Below are 13,555 nucleotides of genomic sequence, written 5' to 3' on the forward strand. Positions count from 1 at the left end.
CTCTCGGATTTCATCAAAAATATCTTAATTTGTGCTCTGAAGATGAACGAAGGTCTTCTGGGTTTGAAATGACATGAGGGTGAGTAATTAATGACAGAATTTTCATTTTTGGGTGAACTATCCCTTTAATTCCAGCAGCACCGTTTTAATTTTAAAGCCAAAAGGACAGGTTCCCCCACTGAAGGTGGAGAATATTCGCCCTGCTGCAGATGTTCATGAATAATGTCCATTTCCAAACCCCTGCCGCTGCTCAGATGAGAGCACCTCGTGAAGGGTGTGGTGGGGAAGAGATGAATTACACGGAGGGGGACTCTGACAGCCTGTGCGGGGCTTTGTGATCATTCCAAAGTCCTAGTAATCTCCCTCACCTTTCTCATCTCGGCTATAATGAAAGAGAATAGGCGATTGAACCCCAGGCGATGTTCCCCACGTCTAATGACTCCTCCAAAGGCAGAGCGACAACAGAAAAATGAACTCTGAGTGAGCTTTGAATTGGCTGATAGACTTTGACACCAATTCTGTAACAAAACAGACGTAGCGCTGAAGTCATACACACCTAGGATGGCTTGAGAGTGAGTAAATCATGGGGTAATTTCCATTTTTGGGTGAACTATCCCTTTGATGTTATAAATTATGAAGGTGCACGGACAAACAATTTATAATAAACACTGCAGTGTTTGAGAAAAAAATGGAAAAGAAAACAGAAAGCTGCTCGGTTTGAAAGTGACCGTGCGAGCAGTGCTTCATACATCATTGCACTATTGACAATAAACAATGGACCTTTTTGCCTGTGAAAGTTCGCTAATGTTAACGCACCTTAAAACTCCAACCGAGATACTGCCATTTGTCCAAAAGCTCTTCATGTCACTATACAGACAAAAGTGCATCTTGTCCTTTTTATTACTGCGTGACCAGTAAGCCAATTGCTTTCAATGGAAAACTTTAGGCATCAATAGACTGACACGAAAGCCTTTGGAATTTCATGAAACGATATATTGGTGTATAATTTTTTCATCATGATATGATATGTAGGGTAAATATGTGCTGTGCTCTATCCTCTCAATAGCAAAACAAACACAGGCACATTTTTTATTTATTTTTTTTGGTACAAACTCCAAAACACCTTCGTTTTGGTAAGATTTTTGTTCAAAATGGTGTCACACATGTTCGTTCTTCATTTTTGCTTGAAGCATATCAAGGCCTTTGAAGGTTAAAACTGAGCTCACATTCATTTATTACACAACAATTGCATCTTAAATGTTGCATCTCTTAACAATAAGACGAGACTTCCATTTATACAGCCATCAATTTAAAGGACTAGTTCACTCAAAAAATGGAAATCTTGCTGAAAATGTCTCACCCGCAGGCCATCTAGGATGTAGATGAGTTTGTTTCTTCATCAGGTTTGGAGAAATGTAGCATTGCATCAGTGTCTCAGCAATGGATGCTCTGCAGTGAATGGGTGCCGTCAGAATGAGAGTCCAAACAGCTGATAAAAACATCACAATAATCCACACCACTCCAGTCCATCAATAAGGCATTTTTAACTCCAAACAATTGTTTCCGGCTAGAATACAAATCCATAATAACACTTCCTCCAGTGAAAAATCATCTGGTCTGAATCAGGAGAGAAATCTGCACAGATCAAGCTCCGTTTACAAGCCAAAACAGCTCTAAACAAATATGTGGCTGGATTTTGATGTGAGAGACAACAGGAGATGGGCTTCTTCACTGGAGGAAGCGTTATTATGGATTATGAACTTTTGTCCAAAAGCTTAACGATTTCTGTATATTGCTTACGTTGCTTCCATGAACTGACCATGAACATGACAGATAATGTCCGCAGTAACAATGAATTTACATCCTAAAATCTAATCCTGTCATTGACGACCTCTTGTAGTTGAGAACTTACTTTACATTTCAGATTAAATTTGGTCCTTTGGTATATTTTGTGACTACCCATCCAACGTTCCTGCAGTAAGAGAAAATGCAGACTTTGCTTTTTTGTTTCGTCCATTCACTTTTTCTGTCACCTCATTTCTGTTAAACATATGACATTGTCATTTTGACTGCTGAGGTGTGAATTTGTTGAGGATATGATCATGAGTAAGGTCTGAGCTGTCCGCAAGCAAACCTCACTGAGGTTTGAAACTCCCAAAGCATAATGCAATTACCAGAATTGTTTTTAATGCAACAGATATAAAATTCCATGCAGAAGTGATACGAGTCTGTAAATGAGACTGGACAAGATTAAGCAACAATTAGCTGACACTAAGTGATCATGTGCCTATATAAGGAGGAGCTGGGGATGGAGGAGGGTAAGCGCATGTTTGTGCGACAGACTGAGGCAAGTGTGAGTACGGATGAACTTGTAGATTTTATTTAATTGTAGTGGGAGGAGTTACGATCAGCTGATGCTGGCTGTCACGCCGTGGTCTGCCTGAACTACTCTTGAGCTCCATTCGTCACTCAAACTACATTTAGACGAGCTCCTCTTAAACCACTGTACTCCTTCCGCTATTAGAGCCTTTAAGCAATCCGTCCTCAGATCGACTCATGGCAGATACCTTCAAAAGAGACAGGCGGGCCTACGCAGATTTCTCTCCAAACGCTCATGAATAAAACAAGCTTCATCAGGCAGAGTCTCATGTGGACATGATGAAAACTCTCAGACTGTTTTGTTTCTGCAACCAAATCTCCAGTATTTACTCTGTAAATTAAAGAAATCATCTCGAATTATTCTCAGAAAGATGCTGTCGGAACTTCAGGCGAAGTGCAGAAATGAGCCCACAGTAGTGTGGAGAAGCGTCTGGTGGAATATGCGGAAATGGAATATTTGATCAGCGCTCAGGGTTTGATTGTGATGTTTGCGCGCTCTCTTCCCCCTCTCTGGGGCCCGATTCAAAACAACACCACGCTATACACATGTAATTAATTAATTACTCTTGGTGATGGTGGTTCTCATATCTTCATCGTGCATATTTTTGTCAGGGAAGAAGCAGGGCCCGGTCCAACTGCAGACGTCTGATTATAGAGGCATTGATCTCTCACATCCAAAATAGAAATCCAGGCTTTTTTATGAATAATTGATCAATAATTGATAGCTCCCTTTCTAATTGTTTAGTCGTTAATACTTCATGAATATCATTTAAGTTTTACTCGAATATAAGTTTTACCATTTAAGCAAAGTGATTTTCTGTTTTGTTTTGTTCTTTGTTGTTCAGCCTCAATGTGAGCCACAGTGAAATAGGCTGTGGTTTCTATTTGCGATTGCAAATAACGAGTAAATAGCCTGGCCATTCTTTATATTTGTCATTGCACAAATTATATTCTGCCAAAGTCTAATTTCCTTCATGCAAATGATGATGTGAATGGAGTAGTTTTAATCGTCATGCTCACACTGGTTAGTTGTCATTGAATGCTTTATTTTATAAACACTCACACTTGTGTCTGTATATTTTACAGGACTAAAGCTACAGCTCTGTGTGTGTGTGTGTGTGTGTGTGTGTGTGTGTGTGTGAAAGAGAGGGAATGTGAGTGCAAAGTGAATTCCTGATTCAAAGGGACATTTTTCCAATTGTGGGGTGCTACAGCAAATATCATGTTTGTCGTTTGGCAAGCGGCTGATTTATCACATTTTCCCGAGCTTTGACATTCAGATTGCTTTTGATTGACGTGGACGCTCAGGACACACACGCTCATTTACAGATATTCATATTCTGTGAGCGTGTTGAGTTTGTGTAAGTGTGGGTGTTCATACACGCCCACCTGATTATTTGACTCCACACCAGTTCGTATTTTAAGACTACAGTAGTTGTTTTGTTTTTAGCCTTTCTCTTTCAGTCTTTCTTTCTCTTACTTTATGCCTCATTGTCTCTCTCTCACACACACACACAGTGATTAAAGCATAGTGATGGTGAGGTGCATGAGTGCACTAGATAAACAAGATCTCTCCCAAGGCTGTCTAACATCCATCCGTTTCACTGAAAACTGTGAAATATGCTTGTTAAAGAACATTGTGTGCACTTTCTGAATTATTTGATAACATGATTGTATAGTATAATTATAGAATTGTATAATTATAACATATAATTCAATTAAATAATTATGTATGTATATATATATGTGTGTGTGTGTGTGTGTGTGCGCGTGCAATTCGGGGTAACAAAACATAGTAATGTAGTGTTTTGTCAAACTGCACTGCTACGCTTTGGAAGAGTTGCTTGTCAATGAAAAAGCTAGTCTTCTGAAAACAGCTGAGCTACTGTCACATTACTGAAAAATGCTACAACTTTTAGTAGTTAAATAGTGCATTTATCTGTCAGCCTCTCAGTATCTCCCTCATAAACACACACACACACACACACACACACATGAACAGAGAACCTGTGATGCTGTACACACAATTCTAATGCCCTTTCACTCGTTTATGAACAGTATTTATTACGTGGTTTAAATTATAGCTGTGTTTAGTTGAAACACTACAGCGGATACTGTGCGATCATGATTAATGTTGATTGGATTGAATGGGGCAGATTTCTCAGGAGAGAGGCACAGGTATGCCGGCTGAACCTGCAGCTACGGGTGCTTTTCCTGCTCCTCTGTGCCCTTCTTTCCTCCACAGCAGCGCTGTAAGAGATTACGGCCGGAGTAATTAATCACAGAGGATTATTACGGCTGTTGTGTGGTTTTGTGGAGAGGCCTGAGGCTGCAGATGAGGATTCTGCACGGGTTTGGGATCATTCGGTTTAAGGGTTTGTTTTAAGGAGGGAGACAATGCGAGTCTTGTGCGTCCTTGGAGTATTCTTGTCTTTTATTGATGTGAAATCCCTCTCACACATGCTGTATCATTGTGTGTGATGCTGTATCGTTCCTGTGCTGTGTGTTTTCAGGATGAGTATGTGGACCATTCTACTGAATCTGTGGTACCACAGTAAAAATAATTATTTAAAAAAAATCTATTAAATATTCATGTATTGGGTATTTCATAAAGATGTTATGATCCACTTAAACCCAAATCATCATTAATTGAAATAATAAAAAAGCTAAATAAAATTGGTGGAGTACTTTCTATTACAGTTTTTTACGATTGCTTAAGCACAATTTTGAAAACAGGGCCCGGTTTGTCAAAACACTACACACAATTAACACAACCCTACACCAAAGTAGCACAACACTTCAGATCATTTGCAAAATGGAACACTTTTGTCAAAACTATAATTTAAAAATATTTTAATAATAATAAAAATAATTAAATAGATTTAGATAATAATAGATGGTAATAATAATTAAAAAGATGTAGATACTCAGTGTTTAATTTTTAATAATAAATAATAAGAAAATAATTAAATAATAATGACTTTATTAATGACACTTTCATGTCACTACCGAAACACAGAATATTTTAGCTTATTGGCAGAGCCTGATTTTAGCTGTGTCCATTAATTTTTGACCAGAAAGTGAGATTTCCAGAGCGTTTATGATTAGATGCCATCATTTTGAAGTACAGTAAATGTGTCCCAGAGTCTGAAAATCCTGTTTGTAACTTTAGAGCTGTCAATATTTTATGCAATTAAATGAACGTTTTGGGGTTTTAATCTAAAATATAATGTTTCCAGACATATAGTGGCTAGAATTTTTTTTTTTAAAGTAATGCTCAAAATTACCTTAAAAACATCGCTATATCAAACAGTTTCAGTTGTGATTTGAGTAGTGACTAAATTTAAATCAATAAACATAATTAAAGGATCGGGAAAGACTGTACTGTAAACATACTGAAAAAAGATGTTCTCAGGTTGTCGAATAGTACTGTTTATTTCACTCGCTTGTTTTAAAATGATGGTGATTTCTGTTTAAGTGTAAAGTTAAAATTCAACAGTAGTGTTTGTCCTTCAAAATACAATAATGATGGGAACAATTGATTTTTTTTAATATAATGGCTTTTTATTGAGATTGTTGACAGTTGAAAATCTTTTAGAAAAATCTGTTAAAACATTTTTACAGGGAGGTTGAAAATAACAGATAAATAAAATAGATAATAGATAAATATTAGTGCTGTCAAACGATTAATCGCGATTAATCGCATCCAAAATAAAAGTTTTTGTTTACATACTATATGTGTGTTTGTACTGTGTACATTTATTATGTATATATAAATACACACACACACATGTATATATTTCAGAAAAAAATGTTATGTTTATATATTAAATATATGTATTTATAATATATACATAATGAATATACACAGTACACACACATATATTATGCAAACAAAAATGTGATTAATCGTTTGACAGCACTAATAAATATAATCCTTTGTAATATAGTGAAAACAAATGTGCATGAGGTGTATTCCATAACAATATGAAAATATTGTATGCAAATTGAATGTTCTTTTACTAGAAGCATGGCATGAAAAGACAAACATTTTTAAATATGACTTACTCTAAATTTAAACCCGTTCTGTAGAACGGTTACAAAGTGTGTTCCCTCAGCCGTTCATCCTGAGATAAAAGAGTTTAGAGTTAAGTTAATTCTATTATGTGTTAATTGATGAGGCTAAAAGGTGATCAGTGTTTCTGGATAAATATTTGATAATTTCACACTTTTCTTTTTACTTTCCTTCCATCACAGCACTGTGATTCAGGTGTTTGTATCGCTTACTCCACAATCCTTTCAGTTTCACAACGCTTTTTCATGCATTGACGTTCTCAAACGCACTGTAAACTTCGCCCAAACAAAGCAGCTCATCGGTCCTGCTTTAGCGCGGCTTCAGCTCGACACTCCCGCACGCTTGAATTCAATATCCTATCTCACATGTCCGCTTAATGTTATTTCAGGAGCCGGTAACCTCCTTCAGTCGGCGGTGTTATATCAATGAATTGCTGCTGTGTAAAGAGGGACAGAAAGTTTCCGCTTCTGCGTGTGGCTCTACGGTTGCGGATAAACCCGATAAAGCTGAAGCGCTTGATTCAATCTAAATGGCGGGCCCCTCTGAGCCCCCGTGTTCAACGCACCAGCACTCCATCAATCACTGATAATGGGCCCCGGCCATTTCTCGCTGATGTTTGCCTTATTGCATCGGATTCTAACGAGCCATCGCTGCTAATCAGCCCACTGGATGACGGAGGTGGATGGATTTGTTTCTGTGTGATCATTTCAATGAAACATAGTCCTGCATGCCTACATGACTCTAGGGGCCCAGAGCTGCAATTACACACATAATCACAATTGAATTTCAGCGGAGGCTCCACTATCCATCCTGCCAACCAAACTGGGATTAAGTGCAGATGAAGTGAAAGTCTTTAGCTTTCTGCTGCGGATAGTGACGCGTTATCTAATGCTGTGATTATGCTATATCTAATGTGTGCATCATCAGCTTCAGCTCCTATACAGACGGATGACAAATGAAAATCCAGTGGCTCTGTTAAAACCCATTAACGCCATGAATGATCATTATGAAGATTACTATATGTGACCCTGGAGCACAAAACCAATTTTTTTAAATTGAGATGTATACATCATCTGAACGCTGAATAAATAAGCTTTCCATTGATGTATGGTTTGTTAGGATAGAACAATATTTGGTCGAGATACAACTAATCAGGAATCTGAGGGTGCAAAAAAATCGAAATATTGAGAAAATCATCTTTAAAGTTGTGCAAATGAAGTTCTTAGCAATGCATATTACTAATCAAAACTGAAGTTTTGATATATTTACGGTAGGAAATTTACAAAATATCTTCATGGAACATGATCTTTACTTAATATCCTAATGATTTTTGGCATAAAAGAAAAATTGATAATTTTGATTATTGCTACAAATATACCCCAGCGACTTAAGACTGGTTTTGTGCTCCAGGGTCACATATTAACGTCCACACCAACAAACAATAACGCTCTGTTTATTATAAGCACACACTGCAGCTTTAAATGCATAAGCTCTCAGGGGTGGATTCTGATTGGCTGTCAATGTTTTGTTTTCATTCATTAGTGGAAAAAAAGAAAAGAAAAAAAATGTTCTGAAAGTGATTCCAACAATATTGTTAAATAAATATTGCTAACTAAATAAATGAATAAATAAGTAAATGGGGCTGCACAACTGATCAAAATAAAATATTAATTATTATTATCAAATCAAAGGCTGCAATTTAATGAAATACGTTTTTTTGTGTGTGTGTGTTTCAGATTGAAGAGCTGTACGTGTGCAGTTTTTACGCAAAGTTTCAGCATCTCACGGTTCACAGTAAATGCTGCTTTTCACAAACTCCATCTCTGTATGCGCTGCGAGTTTTACATGCATTTTGGGAACAAACATTTGTGGTGTGCTTGATTCCACCTTGGTTCACATTTATGCATTCACACAATTTCCAACATACTGTATCTGTGGACAGAAGTTAACAGAATTGCATCAGTTTTCTGCCAAAATAAATAAAAGCTTGAGGGTTTGAACATTTGGAAATGAAGAATTTGAGACGTAAATGTTGCTGACTTGTAGTGCAAAATTAAATAATTTTTCATAATTATGAAATATTCATTTTTTTTAACTGCAGTTTACAACAGTGATATATTTACGCCTTAGTTTTTATAATTACATTTAAAACTAATAATAATAATTTTAAAGACCCTGCAAGTTGGTTTCATCAGCAGCAATATGAAAAGTTTTATACATGTATGTTTGTGTATTTATATATACATTAGAAATATACACAGTACACACACATATATATTATGTAAACAAAAGCTTTTATTTTGGATGCGATTAATCACGATTAATCATGATTAATCGTTTGACAGCACTATTATATATAAATAATTTTAAAAATAAAACAAGCAAAGTAAAACATTTACTGAAAAAAAGAATAAATACTGTAAATAAATCCGTTTACCTGCATGCCATTTGACCATTAACCAAGAGAGAGCTGTGAAAATGTTAAATTACAGATATATTAACTTAGGGGGTACTTTGAGTGAATATTTAATGTTAAAGGGGTTTGGCTAAAACATTTGGATGTCCCTGCCTTAGAAGAGACTGCAAATCAATACAACATTGTTCTGAGTGATCACCTTTTTCTGCAATAAAACATTGCTGTTCTGATGGCAGTGGTCTCTTTTGAGATAACAGTGCACCCATCCATAGGGCACGAGAGGTGACTGAATGGCTTGATGAGGATGAAAATCATGTGCATGTCCTTCACAGTCACCAGAATTCAGTGCATTTACACACCAATGGACGTTTTTGGGCCAATATGACAGCATTCTCCACCACCATCATCAAAACACCAAATGAAGGAATATCTTATGTACAATTTGGTTTCCATCCCTCCAGTAGAGTTACAGAGTCTTGTAGAATCAGTGGCAACAAGGCACATTGATCACAGTAAATGCTGCTTTTCACAAACTCCATCTCTGTATGCGCTGCGAGTTTTACATGCATTTTGGGAACATGCATTTGTGGTGTGCTTGATTCCACCTTGGTTCACATTTATGCATTCACACAATTTCCAACATACTGTATCTGTGGACAGAAGTTAACAGAATTGCATCAGTTTTCTGCCAAAATAAATAAAAGCTTGAGGGTTTGAACATTTGGAAATGAAGAATTTGAGACGTAAATGTTGCTGACTTGTAGTGCAAAATTAAATAATTTTTCATAATTATGAAATATTCATTTTTTTTAACTGCAGTTTACAACAGTGATATATTTACGCCTTAGTTTTTATAATTACATTTAAAACTAATAATAATAATTTTAAAGACCCTGCAAGTTGGTTTCATCAGCAGCAATATGAAAAGTTTTCATATGAGAAATGTCACATTGCTATTAAAATCGCCATATATAAAAAAATAATTGCAATATATTTTTTTGGCCAAGTTGTGCAGCCTTATATTAGTACTGTCAAACGCATCCAAAATAAAAGTTTTTCTTTACATAATATATATGTGTGTGTACTATGTATATTTATTATGTATATAGAAATACACACACATGCACGTATATATTTAAAAAATGTTTTGTTTATACATAAATAATAAATACGCTGGTTAAAAGATTTGTGGAGCATTGGTAGACAGAAACTGAGGGTTGTTCAGTTTTAGCATGCCAACCACATCGTGCCTTTTTTCTAATGTCCACTCAAACAATCATATTATCCACTTGAATTTGGACTGAACTGTACAATTTGCTTTTCTTAATGACTGTGATTACCCTCCCCTCTCCTTTCACTTGAAACTCGTAGAAGGTAATGTTATGAGGGACTCAATTTTGCATGACTCCTCTCATCAGCGAGTGAAACAGCAATAAAGGCAAATTGCTCCTGGGAGACACGAACGCTTTAGAATAAATTACGTGCGGGAACAGAGGTGTAATTAATTTACAGGCTGTATTGATAGTCCCCCTTCACTGCTCACTATATGTCTTCATCTCGGCTAACGTCTTCATTATGTGGAGGGCAGGAGAGAAGCGAGTCAACAGACTAAATGAATTGCCATAAGACTTGTACACAAACTGTTTCCACCGCGTAAGGGTTTCTCTCAGGCTTTTAATTAGCACGCTGAAAAATTATTTGATAAGTATGTGCTTAAGGTGTGCAAACTGGGAGAAGTGTACATATGCAGAGAGACATTAAAGCATAGAAGATGTCCTAATGATGTATTAAATGTGCTGTTTATAACTCATTACTAAGATTGCAATGTGCTTTTTTTCTTATTTCAGCTAAAACCGATGAAGCACTGAAAGCACAGGAGAGTATGAGAGAGGAAAAGACAAAGGAGGAGGGTGAGCCGAACTTTAAGATGTTTAACCTGCAGCTAACAGAGGAAACGTATTGAAGCCTGGCAAGGAATTAAAAAAGTAACATTTGTATCTCACAATTCAGAGTTTTTCTTGTAGTTTTCATTTGATAATTCTGAGTTTATATATTAGGATTCTGACTTTATATCCCGCAATTCTTAGAAAAAAAGTCAGAATAGTGAGAGATAAAAAAAAATATTGTAAGATAAAAAGTCACAAGTTACCGTTTTTTTACCGTTTTGTTTTTTCTTTTTGTTGTGAATAAGTGTGGTCATATTTTCCATTGTTTGTGGGCAAAATCCAGTCAATCACAAATTTCACTGTCCACTGTCTATTGCCAATAATGCAAATAAAAATTGCCAGACAGCAGTAAATGTGAACACATCTTAAAGGGTAACTGAGCAGCAAATCAGCATATTAGAATGATTTCTGAAGATCATGTGACACTGAAGACTGGAGTAATGATGCTGAAAATACAGCTGCGCATCACAGAAATAAATTACAGTTTAACAGAGATTCACATAGAAAACATCTATTTTAAATTGTAACAATATTACTGTGTTTCGATCAAATAAATGCAGCCTTGGTGAGCAGAAGAGACCTAATAAAAAAACATTTAAAAATCATAATGTTTCCAAACTTTTAACAAGTACTGTATATATTCCATACAGCCCAAGTTAATTATTGCAATGTTCTTGATTGTTTTTGTTTTTTTTACACTTTGCAGCTGACAATTTTTTAAAACCGTTTTCCCTTTGATTTTCACATCATTTTTGGCCTTATGTTTATGACTGTCATATTCCCATGGCATTCCCCATTCCACATTTGACACGTGCTGCTCATGAAGAAATGAAGTCAAAGTAATGAGGACATTTTTGCATGATATTGACATCATTCACTTGTTCCTTCTGAAAGCGTGTTGAACTTTAGTGATATTGATACATAAATGTGTGTTGTTATGATCTCTCACCTTCAGTTCATTAGAACTTGAAAATCGGTATATCGTTTCATAATTTCAGCTCATCTCCAGCATGATTCCCTCATTCTCTCATGGATCTCTATTCCAGCGCTGGCAAACTCGCAGTCTTTCTTAAGCAGAGCTCATGCTGTAATCTCACCCCTTGGAGTCAATTGACTTCTCCTCCTTCTGAAACCCTTTAATTTCTCTCAAAACTCCTCCTGTTTTATGAAGGAACGCATTCTTCCTGCCTAGCGCTGGAAGGCTCTTAACACCACTTCAACCCCGCTTTGATAACATGCAAAAATAGTCACAATTACAATCTTAGAAGTGTCTTTTGCCACCGAAAACTCGATCTCTGTCCTCACGATGTGGAAGTGGCACAGTGAAAGCAGGTTTTGGTCTGGCCTCAATCTTCACTCGCTCATGATGAACAATCCAGCTGAACTGTGAAAATGAACACTATAAAATGAAGAAAACACAGTACTTACTGCTGGACAGCTGAGGTTTGTGACTGCAGATATGTGTGCCTGTATTATATCAGCACTCTTTCCTAGTAAATAAATCAATTCTCATTGTTTTACTGGGGATTTCACACAACATACTTCCGAATGGAGCCCATCTACCTTTCAAAATCAAACTACAAAAAAGATTTCATTTTTTTATTAGGGCTGTGAAGCGATTCTTTTTTTTTTTTTTTTTCCTAAATTACATGATATGCTGATTAATGAATTAATAGCAAATGAATCACATCAGTTTGGGCTGAGAAATTAACCCCTAAAAGATTAAGTCATTGTTGTTTTAAATTAGAAAAGCACTGAATAGATGAAAAAGTACACACAAAAAAAGTAGCTTTAGAAAGAAATATTTGATTTCAACAAAATATTTATTACACATAAACTTTCAAGGCTACAATGTGGCCATAACATTGTTTTCAGAAGCTGCATTTGAAGTGGCATTTAGGCTGTTCAGAGACAGCATGAATGCATTTACACTGTAATTACAGTTACATAAATAATTCTGAGGTTAATGGCGATTAAATGTGCATTAATGGGTTTAAAAAATATTAAAATATGAATTGGTTTTTAAAAACATGAGATGATACTCTAAATATGAATCTAAAACTGTCAGTAGGTAACTGTCAGACTTAATGAGAGAGTCATTGAATCATTCATTCAACCGATTCATTCAAACAGCTGATTCATTCAGAAACAAAGCAAATGACTCGTTATGAACGAGTCACTGAATCATTGACTAACTTGATTTGTTAAAAAATGCGAATTCATTCAGTAACAAAACTGCTGTTTATTGCTCGGAGATGCACAACAATTCTATTTTAATTTGCCAAACTGAGCAAAAACAGACAATATTGTATCTAAAATGTAACATAATATTAACTTCTTGTTTATTGAACTGTTAAATCTGGTTAAATCGACAGTTCTAATTTTCTTTTGTTCAGTTTACATTACATTTAGTCATTTAGCAGACACTTTTATCCAAAGCGACTTACAAATGAGGACAATAAAAGCAGTCAAAACTAACAAAAGAACAACAATATATAAGTGCAAATGACAAGTCTCGGTTAGCCTAACGCAGTACACGTAGCAAGGTGTGTATATATATATATATATATATTATACACACACACACACACATATACACACACACACAAACAAAGAAAAACAAGTAGATAGAATAGAAAAAATAGAAAACTAGTGTTTTGTTTTTTTTAATAAAGAATAAAAAAATAAAGAAAAAAGATAAATATAAAGTAGAATTAAAATAGAATAGTAGCGTCTGCT

The 13,555-nt window shown here is 35.7% G+C and overlaps 1 long non-coding RNA gene across 1 annotated transcript in view; it reads left to right on the forward strand.

The window, feature by feature from the left end:
• Positions 1-13,555, forward strand: part of LOC107720423 (uncharacterized) — a 61,428-nt gene that overhangs the window by 32,011 nt on the left and 15,862 nt on the right. Inside the window, exon 2 of the long non-coding RNA XR_001637612.1 lies at positions 10,718-10,780. This is a non-coding gene — a long non-coding RNA (uncharacterized LOC107720423). The remainder of the gene's footprint in view (positions 1-10,717; positions 10,781-13,555) is intronic.

Source organism: Sinocyclocheilus rhinocerous, unplaced genomic scaffold (assembly GCF_001515625.1).
Source record: "Sinocyclocheilus rhinocerous isolate Xijiao unplaced genomic scaffold, SAMN03320098_v1.1 scaffold601, whole genome shotgun sequence".
Classification (NCBI taxonomy): domain Eukaryota; kingdom Metazoa; phylum Chordata; class Actinopteri; order Cypriniformes; family Cyprinidae; genus Sinocyclocheilus; species Sinocyclocheilus rhinocerous.